We start from the raw sequence: 12400 nt of genomic DNA on the forward strand, positions 1-12400 counted from the left end.
AGGCCAGGAATTGAACCCACATCCTCATAGATACTAGTTGGGTTCTTAACCTGCTGAGCTACAACAGGAATTCCCCTTAAAATTATCATAAAAAATATTATCCTGAAACATCCAAACTATGCACTTTCAATGCTGTTACATTAATTTTTCTACTCATGCCTTGGTACTGTTGCTGAACTGAAACTCTGACTGTCCAGTGCTGAATAGAAATGAGGAAACAGAGTTTTGGGTAAAGGAGAAAAAAAAATAACTTTCATTGCTTTGCCAGGCCAAGGAGGTCACAGCAGGCTAATCCCCTAAAGATTTTTCCCTCCTTTCCAAGAGAACAGGAGGTGGTTTTATAGTTTGGAATTGGAAAATAGGGCCTCAGATAAGGATCAGGGTAGATGCAGGCTTGTATTCTTCTTTAAAGCTGGTGTTTAGTGGCCCCAGGACTGGTGATTCTGGAATGAAGAAGCCTTCATCAAATAGTTAATATCTTTCATTAGGTGGGGGTTTTAGTTCTACAGAAGACCTCAAAGATATTGCTATCTATATTACTTGAGGAGGAACCAGGACACAACCCTATTGTTTCTTGACTGTTCCTTGTTGCTGCATCCTCTCCCTTCCTGGTTAGCAACTGTTTGAATCTGCCCTTTGGAGCACAGAGAAATTCATGGAGACTAAAAGAGGCCTATTTCCTACAGGCAAGGAAATGGGGGACACAGAAAAGTTTTTATGACCAGGAGCGCCACAGGGCCCTGCTCGGTTTCAGTACTACCCTTTTTAAATTATTGTAATAGATGATTCCTTCCATATTTCTAATAACTAAATCTTTCATCTCCTATTTAGAATGTTATAAAGAGGAGCCATACAATAGAAACATAATGAAAGCCACATGTAAGTAGTAAAAATTGAACAAATTATATTTAAGAATAATAAATAATAATACCATATTGGTTATAATTATATTTTTATAAAAACCAATATGTTTGAAATATTATTCTAGCATGTAATCAATCTAAAGATGAGATATTTGCATTCTTTTTTTCAGACTAAATTTTTAAAATATGACGTATAAATTCTACTTACAGAGCATTGCAATTCAGATTAGCCATATTCAGTTTCTCAGTGTGTATTGAACAGCATGGTTACAGAGAATATTTAAAGGTGGAAATTTCTTAGATTTATTTTCTAAAGTAGTAGAAACATGGTCTTAAAAATTAATAACAGCAAAAAAAATCATAGGTAAGTCTCATTTAAGAATGTAGATGTAAAAATTACAAAGTATTAGCAAAACATTGAGAATTACCTTAAAATACAAACATGTCATTTATGGCCAAGTATGATTATTCCAGGAGCCTAAGATGTAATTCAAACTTGGACTCTATTAATGTTATTTATCATAGACTGTGTAAAGGAAGAAAAATTATATGATCAGTTTGATACCAGAAATATATTTAGTTTATAAAATTTAGCTTCTGTTATTTATTAAAAAAAAAAAAAAATCCTAGCATTCCCTTTGTGGCATAGGAGAAATGAATCTGACTAGTATCTATGAGGATGCAGGTTCGATCCTTGGCCTCGCACAGTAGGTCAAGAATCTGGCCTTGCCGTGAGCTGTGGTGTAGGTTGCACATACGGCTCAGATCTTGTGTTGCTGTAGCTGTGGTGTAGGCTGCTTCAGCTTCAATTCGACCCCTAGCCTGGGAAACTCCATATGCCAAAGTCATGGCCCTAAAAAGCCAAAAAAAACCCAAAAAAACCAACCCTCTTCTTAGCTAGCTTAGATGGCTAAACATGTTACAAACTACACATTAGAATTCAAAAGCTGATATCAAAGGTGAAAGTAAAATACAAGTGTAATTTTCAATAAAGCCAAGTGTGACCTAAGAATAGGAACATCTTAATGTTTAAAAGGTTCACTACATATTTTTTAAATGTCATTCTCCTCTCATTTATAAATATTTTGCTAGTGCCATAGGTATCAAAATTATTAAAGATATTGGTTGGAAAAACAAAATAAGAGAGAATGGTCAAGAGTTTTTGAGAATGAAATGTGGATTGTTCTGCTAGGTATTAATAGAAATAACAGAAAAATAAGTAAAATAGTGTAGAACAAGTATAGGAAGAACAGCCAGAACAGTGAAACAACGGAAAGTCCAGAAAGATACTCAAATATTTACAGGAATTTAATACACAGTAAAAGATACCTTTCAATTCCAATAGAGAAAAGATGTTTCTTCAACAAATGTTTGAAGATTTAGGCACAAGAGTGTTTATTGAAATACTACATGTGTAAGAAATAGGAAGAAACTAAAATGACTAAGATTTTGAAATTTGTGATATAAATTATCATATATTTATGCAATTAAATATATTCAGCCATTTTAAGTTGTACATTAGAGGAATATTTAAATCTATAGCAAAAAAGTGTATTATATAGTGTCAATCAAAAATGAAACATTTTATCCAATAAAAAGTACTGTGTCTATTTTTGTGTTCTTTCTGGCAGGTGAGAGAGAGAAGGATCAGAAGAATATAAACTAAAATATTAACATTAGTCACCTCCATATAGTAGAATTCCAGTTCATTTTTATTTTCTGCAAGAATTTTCCATATTTTATGTATGTTAACATAAAAATATGTCACTTTTCTAATAACTAAAAAAAAAAAAAAACAGAGAAGGCAAAGTGCACACCAAAAATTAATTTGTAACACAAAATCTTCAGAGAAACATTCATAAATGCTTTCTAATGACCATTTTGATCAGTAATACTGGCCAACATACTCACCTGGACAAAAGCTCTGTTTTTTGGTCAGTGTTTATCCCTATATATGGGACATTCCCTGAATATCAGATGTCAACAATCCCTTTAAAAACTCAAAAGTCATTGAAAAGAAGATACCTCAGTAATCAATAATTATATGAAAAATTGTAACTTAAAACTTCAGTAAAAGAATGCATTTCACAAACTAGAATATTTAAAATTAATAAAACTGACAAAACTAAAAGTTGCTGAGGATATGATATAGAGCATCCAGAATCCTTATAGTCTGCAGATGGCAGGAAAAAAGGTACAACCAACTTAAAAAACTTTTGGCATTTTCTTACAAAGTTAATGTGTCTGATTTATGACCCAACTGTTCCACTAGGTATTACCCCAAAGATTTAAAGGCATATTGTTCCACTGATCAATATTTCTGTCTTTGTGCCAGTACCATACAGTTTTTGATGACTATAGCTTTTTAGTATAGTCTGAAGTCAGGGAGCCTGACTCCTCCAGCTTCATTTTTCTTTTTCAGGATGTCTTTGGCTATTCTGGGTCTTTTGTGCTTCCATGCACCTACACTCAACTAATCTATGACAAAGGAGGCAAAAATATACAATGGAGAAAAGACAGCCCATTCAATAAGTGGTACTGGGAAAACTGAACAGCCACATGTAAAAGAATGAAATTAGAACCCTTCCTAACACCATACACAAAAATAAACTCAAAATGGATTAAAGACCTAGATATAAGACCAGATAATATAAAACTGTTAGAGGAAAACATAGGTCAAACACTCTCCAACATAAACGACAGCAACATCCTCTCAGATCCATCCCCTAGAGTAATAAAAACAAACAAAAACAAAAAATAAACAAATGGGACTTAATTAAACTTAAAAGTTTCTGCACAGCAAAGTAAGCCCTAAACAAAATGAAAAGACAATTCGCAGAATGGGAGAAAATATTTTCAAATGAAGCTACTGACAAGGGATTAATCTCCAAAATTTATAAACACCTCCTATAGCTCAATACTAAAACAAACAAACAAACAACACCATCAAAAAATGGGCAGAATATCTAAACAGACAGTTGTCCAAAGAAGACATACGGATGGCCAAAAACACATGAAAAAATGTTTAAAATCACTCACTAATAGAGAACTGCAAATCAAAACCACTGTGGGGTATCACCTTACACTGGCCAGAATGGCCGTCATCAAAAAGTCTACAAACAGTAAATGCTGGAGAGGGTGTGGAGAAAAAGGAACCCTAGTACACTGTTGCTCGGAAGGTAAATTGGTACAAACACTGTGGAAAACAGTATGGAGATTCCTCAGAAAACTAAAGATAGAATTACCATTTGATACAGCAATCCCACTCCTGGGCATCTATCCAGAGAAACACATGACTCAAAAATACACATGTACTCCAATGTTCATGGCAGCACTATTTGCAATAGCCAAGACATGGAAACAACCTAAATGTCCATCGACAGAGGAGTGGATAAAGAAGATGTGGTACATATACACAATGGAATACTACTCAGCCATTAAAAGCAAAGAAATAATGGCATTCACAGAAACATGGATGGACCTAGAAATTATCATGCTAAGTGAAATCAGTCAGACAATGAGACACCAAAGTCAAATGCTATCACTTACATGTAGAATTTTAAAAAAGGACACAATGAACTTCTTTGCAGAACAGATGCTGACTCACAGACTTTGAAAAACTTATGTTTCCAAATGAGACAGGTTGGGGTGGTGGGGGATGTACTGAGGGTTTGGGATGGACATGATGTAAAATTTGGTTGTGATGATTGTTGTACACCTATAAATGTAATAAAATTCATTAAGTAATTTAATAAATATAGAATTCTCACTTAATTTTCTAAGCTGTTAAAAATTAATAATAAAAATTAATAAATAAAAGCATATTGTACAAAAGGATTTGTATGAGAAAGCTTTTAGCACCTCTATTCAAACTAAAGATCAGAAACCATCAAATGTCTATAAACAAGGTAATAGATAAGCAAAAATTATGATACATTAATAAAATGAGATAAATAGGAATAAAAAATAGACTGCTGATGTACACAGCAATGTGAATGAACCTCAAGAACATTCTGATGAGCAAAAGAGGACAGAGAAGAATATTGGCTATATATTTCCATTCAGATGAACTAGAAGACTAGACAAAATTCAGCTGTGGTGACGAAATTGAAATAGAAGTTTCTTCTGGTAGTAAGTACAAAGATTGCCTGGACCTGACACAAGAATTTCCTGGGCAACGGCAGTTTTCTATAAGTGTATGGGTTACATTATGTAATTCACATAGTTGCCAAATTGCCTTCAACTCTGATACTTAAACTCTTCCAATCTACCTGTATGTAAAGTGCACCTCAGTAAAAATAAATATGAAAAGGTAAAGAAAAAAGGCCAATAAAGTCGTGGCACATTTCCTGATCCTCAGAGGGGATTTGCTCTATCCTCTTCTAACACTCTGCATCTTCATTTAGTATGAGGATCTCTAACTGCATCCATGTTGCTGCAAATGGCATTAATGGCATTATTTTGTTCTTTTCTATGGCTGAATAGTATTCCATTGTATATGAGAACCACATCTCCTTAATGTCAGTGGACATTTAGGTTTACATGTCTTTTTCTTCAAGTTTTATTGAAGTACATTTGATTTACAAAGTTATGAAAATTTCTGCTGTACAACAAAGTGATTCATTTATACATATATACATATCCATTCTCTTTCAGATCCTTTTCCCACTTAGACTATTACAGAATATTGGGTAGAGTTCTCTGTGCTATACAGCATGTCCATATTGGCCAATCATTCCATACACCTCATTGTGCATATGCCAATCCCAAACCCCCAGTCCATCCCTCCCATCCTCACCTGTTCCCTTTGGTAACCATAAGTTTGTTTTCAAAGTCTGCGAGTCTGTTTCTGCTCTGCAAATAAGTCCATGTGTATCCTTTTTTTTAGACTCCATATGTAAGAGATGCCATGTGATATTTTTCTTCCACTGTCTGACAAATTTCACTTAGTATGATAGTTTCTATGTCCATCCATATTGCTACAAATTGCATGATTTTATTCTTTTTTATGGTTGAGTAATATTCCATTGTATATATATACATCTTCTTTATCCATTCCTCTGTTGATGGACATTTAGTTTCCTTCCATGTCTTGGCTATTGCGACTAGGGCTGCAATGAACATAGGGAAGCATGTATCTTTTTGAATTGTAGTTTTGTCTGGATTAGATGCACAGGAAAGGGATTGCAGGATCATATGGTAGTTCTATATTTAGTTTTCTGAGGAGTCTCCATACTGTTTTCCATAATGGTTGTACCAATTTACATTCACAGCAATAGTGTACATGGGTTTGCTTTTCTCCACATTATTACATTTAGAATGCATAAGCAGGAGTTCCCGTCGTGGCGCAGTGGTTAACGAATCCGACTAGGAACCATGAGGTTGCGGGTTTGGTCCCTGCCCTTGCTCAGTGGGTTAACGATCCGGCGTTGCCGTGAGCTGTGATGTAGGTTGCAGACGCGGCTCAGATCCTGTGTTGCTGTGGCTCTGGCGTAGGCCGGTGACTGCAGCTCCGATTGGACCTCTAGCCTGGGAACCTCCATATGCCGCGGGAGTGGCCCAAGAAATAGCAAAAAAAGACAAAAAAAAAAATGCATAAGCAATGAGATTCTACTACAAAGCACAGGGAACTATATCCAGTCTTTTGGGATAGACCCTTTTGGAAGATAATATAATAAAGGGAATAAATAAATATATATATATGTATATATACACATGCACACACACACGCATATGTATGACTGGGTCACTTTTCTGTACAGTGTTGTCAGAACATTACTTTAATAAATCAACTATACTTTAATAAAAAATTATACTTTAATAAAATAAATAAATTGAGTATACTTTAAATAAATAAATAAAGCTTTGATTCTAAGCTCTTTCCCTGTCCTCTCCCTCATTAGTTTAAAAGCTGTCTTCAGGCAGGAACTAGGGCTAGTTCCCTTTTTTTTTCTTTTCTTTTTTTTCTTTTTTCTTTTTTTTTTTTTCTCTTCTTAGGGTTGCACATGGGGCACATGGAAGTACGCAGGCTAGGGGTTGAACTGGAGTCATAGCTGCAAGTCTACAATACAACCACAGCAATGTGGGATCCAAGCCATGTCTGTGACCTACACCACAGTTCATGGCAATGCCAGATCCTTAACCCACTGAGCGAGGCCAGGAATCGAACCTGCATCCTGATAGATACTAGTCAGGTTCATTGCCACTGAGCCATGATGGGAACTCCTCCTTTTTTTTTTTTAATCCAGTGTATTTCTAGCATGGTATTTTACATGTTGGAATTTAATAAACATTTGTGGACAATCTCAGTGATCCAACAAGAAGGTTGTAAGGACAGCACTTACTTATAGTGGCTCAGATTTGCACAGTTCGAAATGAAAACATTCATACCAGTGCTGTGCTACAAGCATCCTCAGAACTAATTTCATTCCAGAGACCTACAGGATTCCCTGGAGATTGTGGTTTGGGATTGGAGAAAGCCACTGTTGTTCAGGGACACCCCCCCCCACACACACACACATTTCTCTTCCACATTGCAGTCTGCTGAATCCATGAAAAATCCTCTATTACAATATAAATTCCTTTATGTCCTCAACTGATGATAGCGGGTGGAGCACCTTAAACAAACTGAGGCAGAGCCAAGGCACTAAAGTGTTCAGAATATGACACACCAAAATGTGCTGCTCTGTCACATTAATTGTTTTGAACTAGACACTTGAAAAACAGCAAATACCAGAATAAGTCTCTGACTTTTAAGACAAAGCAGATGAAATTCTCATGTGAAAGACATCCTCCAGAAAGAAAGTAACATTCTTATCAAGGATCAGATATTGAACCCTGGTGAATTTCTGTACAAATAGACTTTAAAATACTTCTCTTCCTTTAGCTTCCCCAAGGAGTTCAGTCAATTTTCCACTATAGCCTTTCTTTGGTCAACCTAGTATAGAAAGCAAGTAGCAAAAATTCATTTTTTGTATGTTTTCATGTCTTACGAAGGCTCCTATGTAACATAAAACTTGATTTAAATCAATTTATACAATTTCTTTTTTGGTCTATCTTGTGTCAATTTACTTCTCATGCCAGCCAAAAACAAAAAAACAAAAACAAGCAAAAAAAAAAAAAAAAAAAAAACACCCTTCGGATTACAAGAGTATAGATAAATTTTGCCTCTCCTACAGCGCTATTATTCTTGTCCTCCCCACACCTAGATACTAGCATATACTACTATTGCTGACCAGGTCGACACCCATATGTTAAACACCCACTTATGACAGGTTCTATAAATGCTACCAGATAGCAATGGTTTATACTGAAACTTTCAAAATTAATTCCCATTAAAATTCGGAGAACAAATTTTTATTTGAAAACATTCAGCTTCCAAGCAATCAACAATTTCTAATAAAGAATGTAGTCAAAGAAAAATAATCACTAGATTTATGGTATGTCATTAATATTAAAAACAATTTCAAAACAGAAGTTAAAAAGTAAAAATAACAGAAACTAGCATCAGTTTTGAGAGGTAATTCTAAGGTCAAAGCAGAAGTAAACTTCAAACCTTTCACCCTTTGGATGCTGATACTTACCTTCTGTTGCCCTAATACATCTAAAATTTTGTCCCATACAATTGTGTCAGAGGATCTTACTGTATTCCTCTTAATAAATTTTCCTCATATTCTCAAATCGCTGTTAAAATGAAATCAAGATCAAGACATTCACATAATCTATCATTTCAGTCAAATTGTGCTGTTTTTTTATTCCCCATTACTTTCTTCCCTCTGCTTTGCAGCCTTATAGACTTTATCTATTTATTTATTTATTTTGCATTTTTTGCCTTTTAGGGCCACAACCACGGCACATGGAGTTTCCCAGGCTAGGAGTCAAATCAGAGCTACAGCCGACGGCCTATGCCACAGCCACAGCAATGCAGGATCCAAGCCTCATCTGTGACCCACACCACAGCCCACAGCAACACTGGATCCCTAATCCACTGAGCAAAGCCAGGGACCGAACCTGCAACTTCATGGTCACTATTCGGAATATTTCCACTGCACCACAACAGGAACTCCAGGCCTGGAGACTTTAAGTGAGTATTAATTAGACTTTAATGTTTTTTCCTATTTTCATGCACTATATTGGGAACCATTCTCAGAAGCATTTCAGGAGTTATTGCTTATTGGAAGAAACTATTAGCACATTACCTCTATCTTTATTGCTGCTGGTACCCAGAGACAGAAAATTATTTCGGGAGTTCCCATTGTGGCTCAGTGGGTTAAGGACCCAGTGCTGTCTTTCTGAGGATGCAGGTTTTATCCCTGGTCTCACTCAGTAGTTAAGAATCTGGCATTGCTACAAGCTGTGGCATAAGTAGCAGATGCAGCCGAGATCCAGTGTTACTCTGGTCTTGGCATGGGCCAAAGCCACCATTCCAATTCGACCCCTAGCCTGGGAACTTCCATATGCCACAGGTGGGGCTATAAAAAAGGAAAAAATCAATCCTTTTGACTCTCTCATTGACTCAAAATCCATGTCCCAACATCCATGTCCCAACCTGGAAGCCCTAATTCTGCAATTATTCAGGACCCACCGCTCAACTCTGTTCTAACCCTACTATGACTGCTACTCAGTCCTTCACTGCTCTTTGCAGGGGCTTCTATAAACTACAATCTAAGTCCAGGCTACCACTCTTCTCTTCAGTCCAATCCAAACCTCATCATCAATGATCTTTCTAGAACACTGATCGATCATGCCATTCATCCGCCAATAGGAGAAACTTAGAGCTTCTGAGAATTGCCTTCAAAGCCTGTGACCCCAACCTGACTTTCTAATCTCACTTGTTTACCCCTTCTTGCCTGCCACACCAAACCCTAGCCATCTCAGAAAATACAAGACCTTTTGAAGACGGGCTTCTGATGAAACCATTTAAACACAAGGGACATTTACCAACTGCTGTTTTGACACCACTGCAAATTTTACAATGATACCACATTTTCCAACCATTTGTTTTTCACCTAAATATTTCTGACCTTTTTAAGTAATAGCAAATTTTTCATCTGTAATTTCCTTTTAAACATCAAGGGGTATTAAATCTCCTTCATGCAAACATATTATCATCTTTGTAACGTGTGTGGCCTGCACCCCATTCTTGTCCTTTTGAGGAGAAACATGTGGCTTCATTTGTTTAAAGTATCCCACACTGTTAAAAAGTCATTCCTCCAAATGACCTATATTCTTTCAAACTTTTCTTTTTTGCTTATGATGTTATCTCTGCTTAGAAATTCTTTGATATTCTTTTCCACCTAACTAAATGCTAAAGTTTCTTCAAAGTGAAGAATATCAGAATATATCATCTCAAGATATACCTCTTTGGTATATAGATTATTTAGAACTAAAGATAATTGAGGGGAGTTTGGGGTTGGTAGATGCAAACTATTACATTCAGAATATTTAGAGATTCTACTGTATAGCACAAGGAACTATATCCAATCTCTTGGGATAGAACATGACGGAGAATAGTATGGGAAAAGGAATGTATGTATATATGTATGACTGGGTCACTATGCTCTATAGCAGAAATTGGCACAACATTGTAAATAAACTATAATGAAAAAAGTCACAATAAAAAAATAAAATAAATTAAATAAAGCAAAGGCAATTGAGAACCAGCAGACACAGAGAAAGCTCTTTACCTCCCCCTAACTTTCAAAAAAATAAATAAATAAAGTATGAATTTCCCCCTTCTTAAAAGAAATGAACATTTATAAAGGAAATTTCTCTTTGTAGACATCTCCAAACCAGAAGAGAGCCACTCCAGGAAGACAGTTCACCACCTGAGAAACTCGGGAAGAAGAAAGTTTTCCTCCACCCTCTCAGAGTCCCTGGCTTGGTTTGAAAATTAAACTGAAAAAAATTAACAGGAAAAAAGCATACAGATATATTTAAGTTTCACAAAACATAGGCTCCTTCATAATGACAAGACTCAAAGAAACAGACCTGAGTATTTTATGCTGGGTTTTAAGAAGAGTAGATAGTCTAGAGGAATATGATGGGTTAGGGGAGGTGAGATGAACTTCCCACTTCTCTGGTTTTCTCAGACTCCTTCAGCTTAAAATATTCACTCTTCCCAGGTGCCCTATTTTGGGATAGTGTGTGCTGAGCCCCATCGAAACCTTTCTACTCAAAACTTTAAATGGTCTATCCATCTAGATTTTGAGTTGAGGAAATAAATGATCAAAGAGGAAAAAAGTCAATCTGGACATTCTTAAGCTAAAATAAACTCCTGTAAACATGGACATGTATAGGGAGTTCCCTTCATGGCTCAGCAGTTAACAAACCTGACTAGGATCCATGAGGATGCAGGTTTGATCCCTGGCCTCGCTCAGTAGGTTAAGGATCCAGCATTGCCATGAACTGTGGTGTAGATTGTAGATGTGGCTCAGATCCAGCTTTGCTATGGCTGCAGTGTCAGCTGGCAACTGTAGCTCCGATTCAACCCCTAGCCTGGGAACTTCTGCATGCTACAGGAGTGGCCCTAAAAAGCAAAAAAAAAAAAAAAAAAAAAAGGAAACATGTATAATCAAACACATACACACACACACACACAAAGCGAATACTTCTTTCTCCTCCCATAAGCTTCTGTTGATTGCCTTGCAGCAAACATTTGTGTATGGAATTCCTCTTTAAAAGTAGGAAACCTGCTTCTTTACAAACACCAGTTTGTAGATTCTCTTTCATTTTCTTGCCCAAAACATCAGCTCTGTAAATTGTTGTAGGAGTTTAATAAACAAGCACTAAGTTGTGAGCTCCCAGAGGACACCTACATCTTATTCGGTGATATTTCTCAAGAACTTCATGAATATTGGGCAGGCAGGATGGCCTTCATTTAATTGAGAACATATTGTTATTCATTCTCTTAGGACCCACGGAGCCCTTGTTCTCTCAAAGCCCATCCACATGGCAAAACTGTGGGAAGAATAACAATCAGGTCTCAAAATTGTTCATTTGATGTATTTTACTGGTAACATGAAAGGACGAAAGCCTAGGAAAGCACTCTCTCCTCTGGATGCTATTTGCCTTGGATCAATGATATGCAGAAAACCCAATCACAGGACAAAGGAGAGTTGTCTTGCATCCAGCTGCAGCACAAAAAGAAGAAAGACACAATGAGATAACTTTTGTCAGTTACAATGCATTGCTTTCAGAAGGCTTTTTTTGATGCCTCCTCAGTTGTTTCTATTGCATTCTTATTGTCTGCTAAGATTGAGATGTGCCAAAGTTAGATTGAGTGTTTAGGAAAGACAGTCTTAGATGGATGGATTTATGATTTGTTAACTTATTTTTTAACAAGAGGCACATTATTTCCTGGATAAACATAGTGAGAACATTGGCACGCTCCTAGTATTTTTAAAGTTCTGTGGTTCACTTGCCAAATTTAGAACATATCAGACTCAGAGCTTTCTTCACTTCTTGCTTATGACATGCCTGGCTTTAATCTCAGATTTTAAGTTTAAACGGTTAATTGCCTTAGAAGCCTGGTAAAT

At 36.2% G+C, this 12400-nt stretch overlaps 1 long non-coding RNA gene across 2 annotated transcripts in view; it reads left to right on the forward strand.

Annotated features, from left to right (window-relative positions):
- LOC106505836 overlaps window positions 1-10784 on the forward strand; it is a 131602-nt gene extending 120818 nt beyond the window's left edge. The window contains exons 4-5 of one of the 2 annotated variants that reach the window (XR_001300636.2): window positions 832-879; window positions 2495-2938. This is a non-coding gene — a long non-coding RNA (uncharacterized LOC106505836). Of the gene's footprint in view, window positions 1-831; window positions 880-2494; window positions 2939-10643 lie in introns of those variants that run through there. The other variant, XR_001300637.2, reaches the window with a different exon arrangement.

Source organism: Sus scrofa, chromosome 13 (genome assembly GCF_000003025.6).
Source record: "Sus scrofa isolate TJ Tabasco breed Duroc chromosome 13, Sscrofa11.1, whole genome shotgun sequence".
In the NCBI taxonomy this organism is placed as follows: Eukaryota; Metazoa; Chordata; class Mammalia; order Artiodactyla; family Suidae; genus Sus; species Sus scrofa.